This window comes from Suncus etruscus, chromosome 12 (assembly GCF_024139225.1).
Source record: "Suncus etruscus isolate mSunEtr1 chromosome 12, mSunEtr1.pri.cur, whole genome shotgun sequence".
Taxonomy (NCBI): domain Eukaryota; kingdom Metazoa; phylum Chordata; class Mammalia; order Eulipotyphla; family Soricidae; genus Suncus; species Suncus etruscus.
This window is the reverse complement of record NC_064859.1, coordinates 101,958,550-101,976,804: the sequence shown is the minus strand read 5'-3', so window position 1 is coordinate 101,976,804 and position 18,255 is coordinate 101,958,550. Positions and strand designations below refer to the sequence as shown.

At 50.1% G+C, this 18,255-nt stretch overlaps 1 protein-coding gene across 1 annotated transcript in view; it reads right to left on the bottom strand.

Moving 5' to 3' along the window:
• The window catches only part of ARHGEF33 (Rho guanine nucleotide exchange factor 33), a 46,487-nt gene extending 38,583 nt beyond the window's left edge, over nucleotides 1-7,904 (bottom strand). Inside the window, exon 1 of the mRNA XM_049784298.1 lies at nucleotides 7,855-7,904. The gene's annotated coding sequence lies outside the window, so the exon portion shown is untranslated. The remainder of the gene's footprint in view (nucleotides 1-7,854) is intronic.
• Between the last annotated feature and the right edge of the window lie 10,351 nt (nucleotides 7,905-18,255).

Below are 18,255 nucleotides of genomic sequence, written 5' to 3'. Positions count from 1 at the left end.
TGGAGAAACAGGCAGTGTACTCCCTTGCATGGGGTTGACATGGTTTCATCCCCCATGGTCTCCCCAACCCCAGAGAGATAGCACAGCGATAGGGCGTTTGCCTTAGATGCAGAAGGATGGTGGTTCGAATCCCGGAGTCCCATATGGTCCCCCAAACCTTCCAGGAGCGATTTCTGAGCATAGAGCCAGGAGGAAGCCCTGAGTGCTGCCTGGTGTGACCCAAAAACAAAACAGACAAACAAAAAAGACTGATCTCTAAGTACAGAGTCAGGAGTAAGCCCTGAGCACTGCTGGGTGTGGACCCAAGAATAAATACAAAGCCTGAAAGGTTCATAGTTTGTGAATGTGTATGAGAGTCTTTCTTTTTCATTCTTTCTTTTTTTCTTTTTCTTTGTTTTTGGGCCACAACCGACGGTGCACAGGGGTTACTCTGGGATGCTGGTGATCGAATCCCGGGTCCGTCCTGGGGCGGCTGGCCAAGGATTACTACTCCTGGCTATGTACTCAGGGGACCCTATGGGATGCCAGAGATCAAACCAGGGCTGGCTGTGTACAAGACAAATGTCCTCTCCACTGTGCTATTCTCCAGGCCTGCATATGAGATTCTTTAATATGAAATGATGGTCGTCTTGAATATGGTCCATTTATTTTTGAAGGAAGTCAATTTAGGCCCATTGATTTCACTAGCAGGGTACGACCTGCTGGTGCAGAACTGTTGTGTGTGTGAGTGGGTGTGGGTGTGGGTGTGTGGGGTGCCCATGTTCAAGCCCCAAACCAACAAACCCCTTGGGAAATAGATTAAGTAGCAGAGACTAGAAAGAGCTTAAGAAGTAGAGAGAGGAAAGGATGCTTGCCTTTCACCTGGTTGACCTGGGTTCGATCCCTGGCATCCCCTACTGTCCACTAAGCCAATAGGAGTGGTCCCAAAGTGCAGAGCCAAGAGTAACCCCTGAGCACCACCGGGTGTGACCCAAAAACCAAAAGCAAAAGCAGCTGTAGCTGCAAACATTTGAGCAGCTGTGAAGGCGGAGCTGAGTTTCTGGGTCATTAAGTGGGTCCCCCGGTTTCCGGGAGGCCTCGGGGAGCCACAGCCAGCCCAGCCTGGCCCAGGGGCACAAACACCAGGATATTTCATGCAGGAACATCACCTCAGCTCAGCCCTCAGCGGCCCCCACCCGGTCCCCTAATTCCATGCCAGCCCATGCCTCCTTGCAGAGGCCCAAAGTTCATCTCTCAGGCTCTCTGGGCAGTGCTCAGAGCCCAGACCCAGGACACCCACTGGCAGTGGCAGAACTCTTGGTGTGGGGGTCTTGGCCTTCCTCGGAGCTCAAGGACCACAGTGGCCAAGGACAGCGAGGCCTTATCGGGGCACACTTGGGAGCTCAGGCTGTAGGTGTGGGGCCACAGGGCACTGTGCTAGTGTGGGGAGGGCCTGCTGCTGACACCCTCCCAGCCTGCTTCTCCAGGGACTCCCAGCAAGATTAAAAGGTACATCTTCCAGCAAGTTCTCCAGCTGCAGATCCAGCCTGAGGCTGTTCTCTATTCCCTGAAGCTAAAAATGCTGATTGAGAGTGACAGAGCAACGTGGAGGGCATTCGCCTTGCTTTTGGCCAACCTGAGTTCGACATCCCATAGTGTCCCCCTGAGCCTGCCAGGTGTGATTCCTGGGCACAGAACCAGGAGTCAGGAACAAGCCCTGAGCATCACTGGGTGTGGCCCCCAAACCCAAAATAAGTAACTAAATAGTTCTGAAAGCATAGAACTAAATCGATGTTAGCCCACTGAGGAGATGCAGCTGAGGGAGCCCGGCTGGTGCTCAGAGGCAGAGCACTGGAGCAAGAGTAAGAGCAAGGGTCTGCCATTGTTGGCCACTGACCCCAGTCCATCGGGCGTGATCTCTGAGCACCGAGAATGTGGCTCCACCGCCAACAAGCAAACTGTATGTCAGGCTGAGTTTGCTCCCTGAAAAATGCCCTGAGTGGGAAGTGAGATCCGGGGCACTGGCGCGAGGGTCCCAGCACCACAACAAAGGGCGACACCAAGTATGTGACCCTATGAGCACTGCACCAAGAGTGGGTACCACCGCCCGGAGCACACACACGCACACGCACAGCTCCACGGCTCCTGAATCACACAGTCACACATTTGGCCACATAGCACCTCCAGACGGAGCAGTACTGACCACCGAGTACCACACAGCAGCTACGATGGGGAAGTTGCCTAAAAGGCCACCAAGCTCAGAGGATCAACCAGCACAGTCAGCTCAGTAAACCCCAAGACTCCCCAAGGCGGCCCCCAAAAAACACTGGCACTAGAGCCTATTAAAAGCAATTCCTGGGGCCGGCGAGATGGCGCTAGAGGTAAGGTGTCTGCTTTGCAAGCGCTAGCCAAGGAAGGACCGAGGTTCGATCCCCCGGCGTCCCATATGGTCCCCGTAAGTCAGGGGCGATTTCTGAGCACATAGCCAGGAGTAACCCCTGAGCGTCAAACGGGTGTGACCCAAAAAAAAAATAAAAATAAAAGCAATTCCTCTATTTATCCACTTTTATTTATTTTTGTTTGTCTTCTACATTCCATCCAGCGAGGCTCAGGGCTTACTCCTGGCTCTGAGCTCAGGGATCACTCCTGGCAGGGCTCAGGGGATCCTATGAGATGCTGGGGATTGAACCTAAGTCAACTGAAAAAAATGTCGAGCGCTCCGTCCATTGCACTCTCTTCCTGGCCCCATGAAAATCTATTTCAAATTCCCTGGAGCACCACAGATGTGTGTTCCTGGTGACCCCCAAGCACCATTGGGCCAGAGTCCTGAACCAACAAGCCCACAATTTCCAAACAGTGCTTGGAAGCTCAACCAGTGAAACCAAATAACACATAAGACCTATATGATTGGTGAAGGGTGGAGCGATAGCGCAGCAGTAGAGCGTTTGCCTTGTACATGGCTGACCCAGGACGAACCTGGGTTCTATCCCCGGCATCCCATATGGTCCCCCCAGCCAAGAGCGATTTCTGAGCACAGAGCCAGGAGTAACCCCTGAGCATCACCAGATGTGACCCAAAAACAAAACAACAACAACAACAAAAAGACCTACATGGTCTGACACTGAGACTGGAACTGACAAAGGAGTGAGAAACTGAAAGTCGAGGCCAGAGAAGGTTCACAGACAGAGGGCACAGGTTTTGCATGTAGGAGACTCAGTTTGATCTCTGTTGCAACTCAGCCCCTGAACAGGTTGACTGATGGAGGGATGGAGGATGAGGTCTTTCCCCTCCAGCTCGGAGCACGCGTCTGCCACCCTGTCCGGCCAACAGTTCTGAGATGAAACAGCGGGTAAACAGCTCACAGACAGTCAGGCTTGTGGAAATATTAGCTTTATTCGGTGGACAAGACTGAAGTCCAAAGACTCAGCATAAGTTCCAGCCAAAAACCTCTCGCCTTCCACAGACCCTTGTTTTTATCCCCCAGAATCAGGCACCACCCAATGGTGGAAGCAGAATCAGGTACCACCCTAGAGTGGGGGCAGAATGCCAGGTCACACCCTAGGGTAGGGCACAATCACCGATCAGGATAAGGGCCAGTAACATAATAATCCCCTAAAATATTTACTTACACAACAGATCTCCAGCACCCCATGGATACCCCAGAATCGCCAAGTGGACCCGGAGTAGCTCCTGAGCATGACTAGGTATGACCCAAAACTTACTTTTTTTTTTTTTGGTTTGTTTAGCCTTTGAACCATATCCAGCTGAATGAGCCCTGGCAGTGTTTGAGGGTCTATCTATGGGGCTGGGAATTTGATCTGGGGTGGGCTGAAAATAAGACAAGTGACTTTTCCCCAATTCCATTTCTCGGGTGCCCCTGAAGTGATTTTTTTGTGATTTTTAATAAGGAAGAAATGGAGCCAGAAAAACAGTAAAGGAAAGGAGGAGGAGAGGGGGAGGGTTCTGGGATTCTGGGTACCTGTCTATCCGTCTGCTTTAATTCACAAATAAGGAGGAAAATGGGGCCAGAGAAATAGTATTTTTGGGGGAGAAAACATTTTTTTTTAAAAATCAGTTTCCGGGGCGGGAGAAATAGCATGGAGGTAAGGCGTTTTCCTTTCATGCTGAAGGACGGTGGTTCGAATCCTGGCATCCCATATGGTCCCCCTAGCCTGCCAGGAGAGATTTCTGAGTATAGAGCCAGGAGGAACCTGAGCACTGCCGGCGTGACCCAAAAACCAAAAATAAATAAATAAAATCAGTTTCCTGGGGCCAGAGCAATAGCACAGCAGTAGGGCGTTTGCCTTGCACGTGGGCAACACAGGACGGACCCTCATTCGAATCCCAGCATCCCATATGGTTTCCTGAGCCTGCCAGGAGCGATTTCTGAGCTCAGCACCAGGAGTAACCCCTGAATGCAGCCAGGTGTGACCCCAAAACAAACAAACAAAAAATCAGTTTCCTGGAGCTGGAGAAAGAGTGCATTGGGTAGGGGCTCTTGCCTTGTGTATGGTTGATCGGGTTTGAACCCCAGCATCCCTTAAGGTTCCCCAATCCCTCCAGGAGTGATCCCTGAGCACAGAGCCTTAAACACCACAGGAATGAACAAAAACCATAAAAAAAATCAGCTTTTCATATTTAAAACCATGATTGTAGTCAAGAACTAGAGAGATTGAGAGTTTCATCTCAGGCTATTCTGGACATATTCTGATGACACCAATTTCTGTCATCTTCATCTTCATCATCATCATTATCAAAATAAAGTCACAGAGGGGCCGGAGAGATAGCATGGAGGTAAGGCGTTTGCCTTGCGTGCAGAAGGACGGTGGTTCGTATCCTGGCATCCCATAGGGTCCCCCGAGCCTGCTGGGGGCAATTTCTGAGTGTGGAGCCAGGAGGAACCCCTGAGCGCTGCCAGGTGGGACCCAAAAACTAAAAAAAATAAAATAAAAAGTAAAGTCACAGACTACAAAAAAAGTCCCTGGGCCCATGTCCGCTTACCCAGAATGTCTGCCCCAGAACACATACACACACACATGCACACATAAAACATGGCCACATTCATGCACATGCAGACATATGCACACATGCATACACACACGTGCGCGCGCACACACACACACTTGCACAGATTCACACACACACAGCCTATTACTATCTAATTACTGCCGCGACCAAAAAGGAAAGCGAGGCCCTTTGGGGAATTGGAGTTAATTGAAGGCAGACTCCAGTTAATTTCCAAGGTGGCCCCTCCGCTGAGTGGGTCGTGGGGTACACGGCTAATTTAGTGCGATGAGAATTGCAGTGTGGGAGAGGGACAAGAAGCTTTGCCCATCACCCCAACACTAACAGACTCATCGGAGAAAGTGCTGCATCTAGGGGAGAGGACATGTAGGCTACAGGGCTTCAGACATGACCAAAAGTGCCCCCTTGACTCCCTCCAGATAGCTTATAAGCCGCATCTAAATGACTGAGCCCAGGTTTTATCTTCCTTGTGGAAAGTCCTGAGCCCTACCCATGTCCTATGGCTCTGATTCTTTTTGGTTGTTGTTTTGTTTTGTATTGTTTTTTTTGGGGGGGGGGATTTTTTGCCACACCCGGTAGTACTCAACTTACTCCTGTGCTTAGGAATTACTTCTGGCACAGATGGGATGCTAGGGATCGAAGCCCGGTCAGTCACATGCAAGGCAAATGCCCTCCCCACTCTGCTATCGCTCTGGCCCAAAGGCTCCACTTCCTTAAACTGACCTCTAAGTGCCACAGGATTCTGAAGTTCAGATAAAACAAACAAACAAACAAAAAACACTTTTACTTTTAACGGCCTTGCTCTGAGGACATTCTGGAAAAGCAGGTGGGGTTGGATTGATCCGGCGAGGAACGTTCTTCCGAGTCCAATGGGACAGAAAGAGAAAGAATAATTTGGGGCACGAGGCTGGGCCCACCCACTCAGAGGTGACCGAGTGATTCCTTGGAAAGTGCCCTCTGCCGGTCATTTTTTTGTTTTGTTTCGTTTTTGGGTCACGCCCAGAAGCACTCAGGGGTTACTTCCTGGCTCTACGCTCAGAAATTGCTCCTGGCAGATTTGGGGGACCATATGGGATGCCGGGATTTGAACCACCGCCCTTCTGCATACAAGGCAAACACCCTACCTACCTCCGTGCAATCTCTCCGGCCCTGTGCCAGTCATTTTTGAAGCGAAGTAAAACAGACAGATTTCTAGGAAAATACAATGCGACTTCATTTTAAGAACCGAAAATGGGATCTCAGGGATTGTGAGAGGGACCAAGTCCTTGCCTCGAAAGCAGCCAACGCCAGCTTGGTCCCTGGCACCACATAGGATGCCAGGAGTGATCCCTGAGCACAGAGCCAGGAGTAAATCCTGAGTACCACCAGGTATGACCTCAAAACACACACACACACACACACACACACACACACACAAAGAAAAAAAAAAGCAGGCCAGAGATAGCAGAGCAGTAGGGCATTCGCCTTGCATGCAGCCAACACAGGACAGGCCCAGGTTCAAATCACAGTATCCCATATGGTCCCCCAAACCTGCCAGGAACGACTTCTGAGTGAAGAGCCAGGAGGAACCCCTGAGCACCACTGGGTGTGACGCAAAAGACAAAACAGAATAAAACAGAAAAACTAAAATATTTTATTTTCATCTTAAAAATAAAATTGTGGGCTAGAGATAGTCCTGAGGTTAAGGTACTTGTTCACTTGTTTACCTGCAACAGACCAGCTACGTGCCTACACCAAATGTGCTCTCTAGAGTACTGCCAGGAGCAGGAAAGAGCTGGAAGCTGGTCAGCACGTGCTCCCCCCACGGCCAGACGATGCCCAGGCAGACCCAAAGCACTTCCAGGCCAAGGGAAACGTGCGATGCGCCGTGTCAGGGCATATCTGCCTTCACAGCCTCCCTGGAAAGAGCCTTCAGACCCGGCAGTGGTCCTCAAACTATGGCCTGCGGGCCACATATTGTATTTGTATCTGTTTTGTTTCTTCATTGCAAAATAAGATCTATGCAGTGTGCATAAGAATTCGTTCATAAGTTTTGTTTTTACTATAGTCAGATTCTCCAATGGTCTGAGGGACAGTGAACTGGCCCTCTGTTTAAAAAGTTTGAGGACCCCTGCGAGAGGGTGGAAATCACGTCCAGGGTCAAAAGGCTGGGCCCCAGAGCTGAGTTCCTCCCTGCTGACCCCTGACTTTCCGGGGACTGTCCCCACCCCAGTCTGCCCTGCCCTGCCCTGGCCCTGTCCTGGAGAGGTCTGGGGCAGAGTCCTACAGCCTGAGGCACTCTGGGGTCACCGTTTCTGTCCATCCACTCAGCATCCACCTGCCCACAGAGGTCCCCAAACTCAAACTCTGAGACAGGGAGGCAGAGCCGCACAGGACAAAAAGGGCCTAGAACATTCCACAGACGGGAACAGTGGTCAACCACGTGCCCAGCCTGGCCAACTCAGCAGGTGGTGGCCAACAAACTCCAAACCTGGCCCTCCTGGGCAGAGAAAATGCAGCAAGCAGTTCATTGGCATCACTGAGACAGAGCCCTGGGTACAACACACACCCTACAGCTGCCAAAGAACCCTGAATTCCTGAACAAGACCAGTAGCAGACAGCGGGCACCCCTGCTCACCTCAAGGGGGTGCAACGAGGAGACCTATGAGAGGAAGCCAAGTCCTGGAGCACACCCAGCGCCTAGCGCCACAGAGAAAGTTACTAAAACACATGGAAGTCCGGAACCTGGTTCTTGGGGAGAGGGCGTGTCCCTGCGGATGCCCCCACAGTTCCCTGTCGCATCACTGGGACAGACAAGGCTGTGCCCTCCCATGTACCCCGACGAACTCCAGGCCCTCTCCCACCACTCACCGTGCAGCCTGTCTCCCCGCATCCTGCCTGGGCTGGTGACGTCCTCTCAGTCTCAGGAGGGCCTGTGGAAAGCAAAGAAGGCATGTGACAGGCACCTGGAGAAGCGCGGTCCCCACCTGTGCCACCTCCAGACACGCTTCCTCGCCCTGTTCCACTTGTCTCAGAGTTAAGAACGCAGCAGACGACGAGGGTCTTGTTTCTCTCCGTCTGATTTTGTCATGGTTTGGGGGGAGGTCCACACTGGGTGGTGCTCAGGAATCACTCCTGGTGGGGCTCAGGGATGGAACCCGAATCGGTCCTGTGCCGGGTGGCTGCCCCACTGTCCTGTCACTCCAGTTTGTCTGCCTGCCTGCCTACCTGCCTGCCTGCCTGTCTGCCTGTCTGTCTCTCATGTAGGAATGTGAGGGGCAGCCTTAGGGCACCCTCTGGGTGCTGTCCTGGGAGAGACCCCAGGCCCCAGGCTCCTGGTACTCGCTCTCCCGACCATCTGTGCCTCCCAGAGCTGGTGTCTGGTGCCTACGTTCGCCTGGCCCGACTACCAGAGACAGGACAGATGTGTGAGAGAAGGGCGTGAGGCTGCGGACATGCCAGCCAGACTGGACGGCTCTGGGAGCATCATTCCGTTGACAGGGACCTCCCTCTGGCCAGACCACATCCCCTTTCCTACAGGACTATCTTTAGTCCCTGCACTGCTTTGCAATCTCAAACCCTATGAGTTATCTTTTTTCTTTTTCCTGTTTTGGTTTTGGGGCCACTACTGGCAGTGCTCAGGGGTTCCTCCTGGCTCTGAGCTCAGAAACCACTCGTAGAAGGTTCGGGGATGCCTATGCGATGTTGGGATCGAACTGGGATCAGTCACGTTTTACGCGCAAGACAAACAAACGCCCTCCCTGCTGTGCTATTGTTCTGGCCCCAGAAACATTTTCTGCAACGGTTCCTTCCTGCCTCCGGAACAGGATGGCAGGTCAGGGCTGCAGGCGCTGGGGTGTGGGGGAGGGCAGGAAGGGGCTCTACTCTCTGTCCCTCATCTGTCCCTTCAAGGACAGCAGTGAGCTGGGGTGGCCTCTGAGGCCTCTTCTCCTTCCTCCCCTTCCTCCCGCTGTGACAGGCCTGGCCTCCCTCTGGCCTCTGTCTAGTTCTCTTTAGTGCTGAAAGAAACCAAGGCAGGGCCTGGTCCCAAAGGTGCCTAAGGGGCCAAATCCACAGAATCAAAAATCAAGAATCCTGGGCCAGAGAAATAGCACAGTGGTAGGGGTTTGCCTTGCATGAAGCCGACTCAGGATGGACCCAGATTCAATTCCTGGCATCCCATATAGTCCCTCAAGCCTGAACAGGATTGGATTTCTGAGAACAGAGACAGGAGAGGATCCCCTAAGCACTGCTAGGTATGACACCCCTCAAAAAAAGAATCCTTCCAGTCCAGCCACCCTCTCTGCCCCATGGGCTTCCTGCCCACCGGCCCAGACCTTTCTCCTAGCCCTTCTCACTCTCAGAGTCAGTCCGAGGGAGAGTTTAGATGCACCTGAGTGTGGGAAATGGGCCCATGAGGGTGGGGGTGAAGAGAGAGAGAGAGAGAGAGAGAGAGAGAGAGAGAGAGAGAGAGAGAGAGAGAGAGAGAGAGAGGAGAGAAAGAAGAGAGAGAAGAGAGAGATGCTGGCTGGCCAAGATGACATTTTTAGGGCTTTTGCAAAACTACCATAAAAGTAGCGTTTCCTGGGCACAGACTATGGAGTTGCCAATGGGTGGGGAACCAGGTTGTACCAGCGTTAACCTGGTTCCCCCTGGGAAGTGCAGGCGGACAGAGAAGGACACAGACAGGCAGGCCAGCACTGCGCAGCTGGAACAGAAGCAGGAACCTCTGGAGGACAGAAGAGGGAGATTTCCCAGGAGAGACGAAAGATGGAATGGAGTCTGGGAGGGAAGGAGAGGACAGGAGGCAGTGGGCACCACGGGGGGAGGGCATGACAGCTGCCTCCGGAGCCCCTGAGTCCAGGGAAGGGAGGGCTGGGCAGGGTGCAAGAGAGGGGACCCTGACCCAGGGGAGCAGCAAAAGCAGCTTGGAGGGGCGAATAGAAGACAGCTCCAAGTTACTGCCCACATCCAGGAAAAGGGAAACACTGGAACCCTCTGGTCTGGGACCGAGAAATGCATTTAGTAAGGAATTTGGGGGCTCGGGGCGATAACTCATTCGTGGCATGCGTGGGGCCCTGGAATTTAACCCTGATACCAAAACCATCTCTCTGGCACCATTGGGCATGGCTCTGACACCCCCAAGCCTGCTGCAGAGTCTCTCAAAATAAATTTAGAAATGATCAAACAAAAGAGAGTTTCGGTAGAGTGGAGAGTGTGACCATACCCAGAGGTGCTAAGGGGCTATTTCTGCTTTGGGGTTCAGGGTTCACTTCTGGCAGTGCTCAGCGAACCAGATACAAGGTTGGAATCCTAGGACAGACCTGGGGTTCTTTGCATTCAAGAAAAACACTTATTTTTTGGTATTGCTTTTTCCCATTTTGGGTCACACCTGGAAGTGCTCAGGACTCACTCCTGGTAGGGTTTGGGGAGCCTATATGGGTTACTGGGATGAAAGCAGAGTTGGCAACTGCTGAGGTTTCCCCCCTCCCCAGAAAAAGGGGAATTTTAAAAAACTTGGTCTCTGCTCATCTGAACCAGAAAACAAAGAGGAATGTGCTGGAAAAATGTTCATCTCTGACTTCAGCAATATGGAAGGGGGTAAGTTCGGCAGCAGGAAAGACAGACCCCCACTTTTGGACCTCCTTTTCTGCTGGGGCGAGGACCCACACACAGAGGGACCCCTTCAGCCAGTCTGGCCCCTAGCCCTCTTCATGGGCAAACAAAGCCCGGGGTGAGGACACTGAGTGGTCCCTGAGCATCTCTGGATGTGAGCTGGGGACCCCCATTACCTTTAGGGAGGACTCCATGACCTTGAAATCACTGGCCCAATCTATGAGAATCATCAGGAGGGGCCCCAAGGTGACCCCAACATTGCTCAGGAGCCCCCCTCAAAAAATACAAGAAGCCTAGAGAAATCTCAGAGGTTGTGGCTTTCTAGACAGCAGCGGCTGCCGAAACTAGGGCAGCGCGGGCGAGAGGCAAGGGTGACCTGAGCTCTCGACCCACTTCTGCTCAGGAACCTGCCCCCACCCCAATTCTAGGTGCCTTCCTCCCAGGGGGCCCCTTTTCAGCTCAGTTCCTCTCAGGAAGATGCGTCTCTTAGTTCGGTGACGGGGCAGCAAACATGACAGCGTGCTCGCGTTCACCCCACAAGCTATGAGCGAGCGAATTTCACGGGACCCCAAAGCACTTTCCCGGGTGGGTGCCAGCCTCTGCCTGCCGGCCGATCCCCCACCCCTGGTTGGGATCAGCCTCCACCTGTTTGTTGCTCCCTGGTGCACCCCAGCTTTCTCCAAAGTGCTAATGATCCACCCAGAGCCATTGGGGATGAGGATGGGTGACGTGGGTCCTAGAAGCCAATAGAACCACCTGTTCTCAACAAGGGGGCTTCTAGGGGTCCACACGTCACCTTCTACATGGCCCCCCAGACAGCTGTGCAGGAATTACTACCTGACATTCCTAGAAGCCAAGAAGAAAGACTGAGCAATCCGCTCCAGTCCTGAAGCTCCAACTCGCAAGCCCTTTCTGTGATTTTTTTTTTCAGCCACACAGTACAGTGCTCAGAGCACAAATGTGCACTCAGCACCAAAATCCAAGGCTCCGAAGGTTCTGAACCGAGGTCCCCAGACCCGGTTTTCCAGGCCATCTGGCAGTCTGAAATAACTGCAAAAACATTTGTGCAACGTTGCCTTTAGAGTGTGGAGAAGTAGGCTTTTTCTCTGTTCTTTGTTTGGGGGCCACACCCGGCACTCCTGACTCTGTGCTCAGATCTTTCCTGGAGATGCTAGGGCACCATATGCCATGCCATGCTGGGGATGGAACCCAAGTTGACCAAGTGCAAAGCAAACACCTTGACCCCAGCCTCTCTCCAGTTTCGGTTTCTAAAACATTTAAAAAGGCATCCTGGATCCCCAAAAGAAAGAAAAATGGATGGAGGGGTGGGGGGAAGCAGGAGAGGCCAGAGCTATATTACAGCGATAGGGCATTTGCCTTGCACGCAGCTGACCTGGGATGGACCCGGGTTCAATCCCCGGCATCCCATATGGTCCCACGAGCCTGCCAGGAGCAATTTCTAAGTACAGAACCAGGACTACCCTAAGTACCACCGGGTGTGACCCAAAACAACAACAACAACAACAAAGCAGGAAAAGAAATGGGAAAAGGTAAAGAGGGAAGTAGGGGGGTAAGAGAGGAGAGAGAAAGAGAGGAAAGAGAGTCTTTGCATGTCTGCTCAGTGGACAGAGAATGAGAAGGAAGGAAGGAAGAGGATCCCCATCTCCGCAGTTTTGTCCGAATCAAATCAACCCAAAGTGGGTGAAATTTGGTGCAGGGGCAATAGCACAGCCGGGAGGATGTTTGCCTTGCATCTGCTTTCAATCCCCAGTATCCCATAGGGTCCCTCCAGCCCTCCAGGAATGATTCTTGAGTGCAGAGCCAGGAGGAACCCCTGAGAAATGCCAGGTGTGGCCTAGTGTGACCCACTGAGAAAAACCCCAATGTAGGTCCAATCCCTTGGCCCCACGTGGATCCCCAGGCTCTGCTGGTAACCAGCCCCAGCCCTGAAGACCCTTGAGTGTGACCCCAAAACAGAAACCCAGAGCAAACTACCGGCTCTGAAAATGCAGCCTGCAATCTTGGAAGCTTTGAGAAGGAAGAGGGTGAACCAGACTGACTGTGTTTGAGCCACACCCAGTGGGACTCAGCGGCTGCTCCTGGCCCAGTGCTCTGGGCTCAGTTCCAATCGTGCTCAGGAATCGTGCAGGTCTCAGGGAGCTGAACCTGAGATTCCTGCATGCTCAGCCCACCAAATTGCCTCCCAGCAAGACCCCCACCCCAGAGCACATATGTTGATGAAAGCATAGATATTTATGGAAAGGCTTGAGAATAAAAGTATTTAAAAAGTTTGGTCAAGAAGCGCATTTGCCCCCAAAACCTTCTGGGTCAGGTAGGGCGTTTGCCTTGCGTGTGGCCAATTCTGGTTTGATCCTCCGTATCCCAGATAGTCTCCCCAGTTCTCTTGGCCTGATCTCAGAGCTTGGAGTAAACCCTGAGCACTGCTCGTGTAGTTCAAAACAAAACAAAACAAAACAAAGCAAAGTTATCTCCCTGGTCTAAATTTCTGATGATTTATATTCATCCTTCAGAAATACTGTTTATAAAATAGTTATGTGAATTTCAGCAAAATAACTTTAGATCAAAATGGCTATGTGAATTTCAGCAACATAATTTTGTTTAGAAAAGAACAATTAAAAAAGACAAAAGAGGGGACCGGCGAGGTGGCGCTAGAGATAAGGTGTCTGCCTTGCAAGCGCTAGCCAAGGATCAGGACCGCGGTTCGATCCCCCAGCCCCCAGCGTCCCATATGGTCCCCTCAAGCCAGGGGCGATTTCTGAGTGCTTTGCCAGGAGTAACCCTGGCCCGAAAAACCAAAAAAAAAAAAAAAAAAAAAAGACAAAAGTGGAGCTGAAGCGATAGCACAGTGTTAGGGCATTTGCCTTGCACATGGCCGACCCAGGATGGACAGGGGTTCAATCCCTGGCATGCCATATGGTCCTCTGAGACAGGAGTGATTTCTGAGCACATAGCCAGGAGTAACCCCTGAGTGTCACTGGGTATGTCCCCCCCAAAAAACCCAAAAAATAATAATTAAAAAAAGACAAAAAATGTGATACAAATTTCCATATCTTCAAAATGCTATTATTCAACATCTGAAACCCAAGGAATTCTAATACTCCTTCCAAAGGAATTCCATTCTCACTTCAGTACAGGCACTCGGAAACCCATCTCTCTTCATCCTGCTCTTCAAACCCCAGAGACTTTCGACTTACTTTCCTCACTAATGTTAAAGCCATTCTCAACACCATTTCTGCTTAAAGTGAACCCAGCACTGACAGAAGCATCTGTTCTTTGTTCCAGAAGTTACACACCGAGATCTTTTTACATTCTCAGCCTCTCCCTTTTTCACTCTGAATCCCAGAGAGGCAAATCTCAGGTTTAACTTCAGTTGCTTTGTCCTCTTGAACCCTGATCCTTTTTTTCCTGTTCTCCCTCAGAATCTAACTCAGCTCCCACTCAAAATATAAACCAACAAAAAACCTCTTCAGTCCTCAGACATTTTATGCCAATATGTCCCTAGAAAAGCAGGTGAAAACAGAACAGAACAACGTAAGAAATTCAGTATTTTAAAAATTGGTTTAACCACAAATTCAAAAAAAAAGTTAACTGCTTGAATGGCAGTTGAGAGGTATGTTAGCTTATTTTGACCAATTATTCTCGATGAGCAAGAATGCCTGGGACTCTTTGTCCAAGAAAACATTTTTCCTTTGACTGTCTCGAAACTCAAAGAAGATCCTACTTACCCCATGGTGCAGGCTGGCTTAGACCATCCTCGGATCAGATCTGAATTCTCAATTAACTTGAAGGTTATTAAAAAAAAAAAAAGAGTAGAGAGGTTTGACTTCCCCAGAAAGTCAGATGCCAAGTAGGTTTTTCAATGAGAAAAAACAGCGGCTCCTCTAATTATATAAGCTCTAGGTCACACTCCAGCACCAACTAATCAAAAAACTGGATGGTTCAGCTTCAAGGAGTAGAAGAAAGAGAAGGACTCAGAGGCTGACTTGCTTATCAGAGAAAACTGGAAACCTGGACACTGCAAAGCTACTTCTCTGTCAGTAAAAACAGCAGATATTTCAAGAGTACATGTATGGATGTCTTTAATAATATTCCAGAAAAAATAATGGGGAAATTTTTATGCAGTGGATATTTTTCTATATTTTTTGTAAGTTTGCATTGCATGTTTTGGTCCCTGAAAATATCTTTTCACTTTATCCTAACTTGTCCAGTACTGATGAAGTATAATATCCTTATACAAAGAATGAAAATAATATCTAATTCTAAAAACATAAATTAATCCTATGCAACAAGTCGAAAAAGCTCTATTTTTTTTTTTTTAGATCTAGTACAAATGGATTAAGACAATTTCCTATATTCGGCCAACCCAGTTCAATCCAGCAACACATGATTCTTCCAACCATCAGCAGGAAATGATCCCGAAGCACAGAGCCAGGAGGTAAGTCCTGAATAAAGTTCATGCAGCCCCAAATAAACAAGTAGATGTATATAGCAAATATATTTCTTTTTTTGTTTAACTTTTGGGTCACACCCAGCAGCGCTCAGAGATTACTCCTGGTTCTATGCTCAGAAATTGCTCCTGGCAGGCTTGGGGAACCATATGGGATGCAGGGATTTGAACCAACATCCTTCTGCATGCAAGGCAAATGCCCTACCTCCATACTATCTCTCTGGCCCAATATTTTTTTTTCTTTTTCTTTTTTGGTTTTTGGGCCACATCCAGTGGTGCTCAGGGGCTCCTCCTGGCTCTGTGCTCAGAAATCATCCTAGCAGACTCAGAGGACCATATGGGATGCTGGGGGATTGAACCCAGGTCTGTCCTGGGTCGACGATTTGCAAGGCCCTACTGCTGTGCTATCATTCCAGCCATATATTTAATAGAAAATGAACTACCTTAGGCCCAAGAATGGACTGAGAGCCCTCTTCACATACATGAGGAATAAAACAAGACAAAACAAAATGGAGGGATGGAAAAAAATACAGTGAAGAGGGCACTTGCCTGCATACAGCTGACCCAGGTTTGATCTCTGGCATCCTCTGGGCACTGCTGGAATGATCTCTGAGCACAGATCCAGGAGTAAGCCGAGCACAGCTGGGTGTGGCCTCAGAAACAAAAATACATGTGGGAGACCTAGATTCATCTCAGTACTGTAAAGTCACCAGAGCATCACTGGGGGGGACCCCAGCACTCAAGGCGTGACCCCAAACCCAAACAAAGCCAAGAAGTGACTTAACAAGAACTTTGAAAAGCAGCACGTGACAAAACTGAGGCAGAGAACCAGACATCGACTGTCAAGATGAAAACATTTTTATTAATAACAATTATTAAAACCAACAACACTCTTAGTGGAACCACGTCATTTCATAGATGACACAAAACAAAGCCTGACGGATGGCTCTCCCGGCCAACTTTGAACCTTGCGGTAGCAACACACTGTGAACGCCGCCTGACGCTTTCCTTCCCTCCAGAGCTGAGCCTTGCCGAGGGCGCTTCCTCGCACTACATGTGCATCTTGAGTCGCAGGCCAGGAGCAGCGGTGAAGTGGAAGGTGCCGACCCATTCCAGCCCGTGGGTGTCTGTGTACTGGCCTTCACCTTCCACCCTGCAGGGAGCAGAACAGCAGTCAGGCCCCTGGCAAGAACTGGAGCCGCAGTCCAGATGAGACTGTCCAGGTATTCCACAGTGTCTTCCTTTCTTCCTTCCCCCCTTCCTTACTTCCTTCTTGCCCTCCCTACCCCTTCCTTCCTTTTGTTTGTTTATTGGGCCATACCCATTGGTGCTCAGGGGTTACTCCTGGCTCTGCGCTCAAAAATCACTCCTGGCAGGCTTCAGGGACCATATGGGATGCTGGGGATCAAATTAGGGTTTATCCCGGGTTGGCTATGTGCAAGGCAAATGCCCTACTGCTGTGCTATTGCTTCAGCACCCTTCTTTCCTTCCTTCCCTTCTTCTTTCCTCCTGTGCTGGGACCCCATCCCAAAGTTTCACACTGGCAACGCCTCCACCACTTACCTAAACCCTACTCTGAGAATTTCTCTCTTTTCACTTTCAGATGCTGATTTCATACATTTCCCCAAATTTTTGTTCATTTGTTTGTTTTGTTTTGTTTTGTTTTGGGGCCATACCCATTGACGCTCAGGGGTTACTCCTGGCTATGTGCTCAGATATCGATCCTGGCTTGGGGAACCATATAGGATGCTGGGGAATGAACCGGGTTTGTCCTAGGTAGCGCATGCAAGGCAAACATCCTAATGACTGTGCCACTGCTCCGCCCCCCCCCCCCCCAATTTATTTTTTCAAATAACCACTGTGAGGTGGTTATTTGCATATGCATAAGGTGGTTATTTGCATATGCATAAGGTGCATATGCCTTATGCACAAACCTTGGTTCAGTCTTCAACATTGCATAGGGCCCACCAGGAGCAATCCCTGAGCACAGCTTCAGGAGTAAGCGCAGAACACTGCTAAGTGTGCTCCCAGATACCGCTCCCCACCAAAAAAATGGCATGCCATAATATACATATGGGTGTCCAAGATTTAAGGATCACAGATATTACATTTACACAAAAACGATAGTACTAAATATAGTCCCGAAGTAATTATGCCTTGAAAGAATCTTGAAGGACTACGGAAAGAATTTTCTGTTCACCTCACCTATTTTCATTGAAATTTCCAGAGTACTTCGCCCCAGTTGGAAATACGTAAGTTCCCAGTCCGTGAAACATGTTGTCCTTAAACTGTCCTTCATAGACTGCGCCTGAAAAGTGCTGCAGACGCCCAAAGCCGTTCATCTGTTTGGGATGAAGGAAATGCTTCAGCCACGAGCCCCACTCCCCCAGAACACGCCTCCCTTGTACAACTGTGTCTATGACATACTCAGTCTCATCTATTACCGTATCGCCTCCTATTTCCACAGAAATAAGATGTTTGGGCACTTGCCCTGCATCTGGCCATCCTGATTTGATCCCTGGTACCCCATAAGTTTTCCCAAGTTCCTGTCAGAAGTGATCCCTGAGAGCAGAGCCAGTAGTCACCCCTGAATAATGCTGGGTGTGGCAAAAAAGTTTTGGGGCCAGAGCGGTAGCACAGGGGGGAGGGTGTTTGACTTGTATGTGGCTGATCTCATATGGTCACCTGAAGCACCTCCAAGAATGACCCCTGGGTGTAGAGCCAGAAGTAACCCCTGAGTACTGCCAGCTGTCACTCAAAACATCACCCAAAACATCTTGATCATGTCCTACATATGTGTCTGTAAAGATAGCCATATGTGTCTGTAAACAAAGGAAAATAGTCCCAATCTAGGCATTTGAACTTCTAGGGAGGCAATGTGATGGTAATAGAGGTCCCCGAGATATCTTGAAAATACATTTAAAAATCCTAAAGGAGGGGGTCAGAGAGAGAGCACAGCTGCAGGGCAAATGCCCTACAAGGCAAATGTCTTGCATTTGGCCAACCTGGGATGGACCCAGGTTCGATCCCTGGCATCACATATGGTCCCCGAGCCTGCCAGGAGTGATTTCTGAGTGCAGAGCCAGGAGTAAATCCTCAGCACCACTGGGTGTGGCCCCAAACCAAACATAAATAAATAAACAAATAGATAAATAAATAAATCCAATCCTAAAGGAAACCCAGTTTAG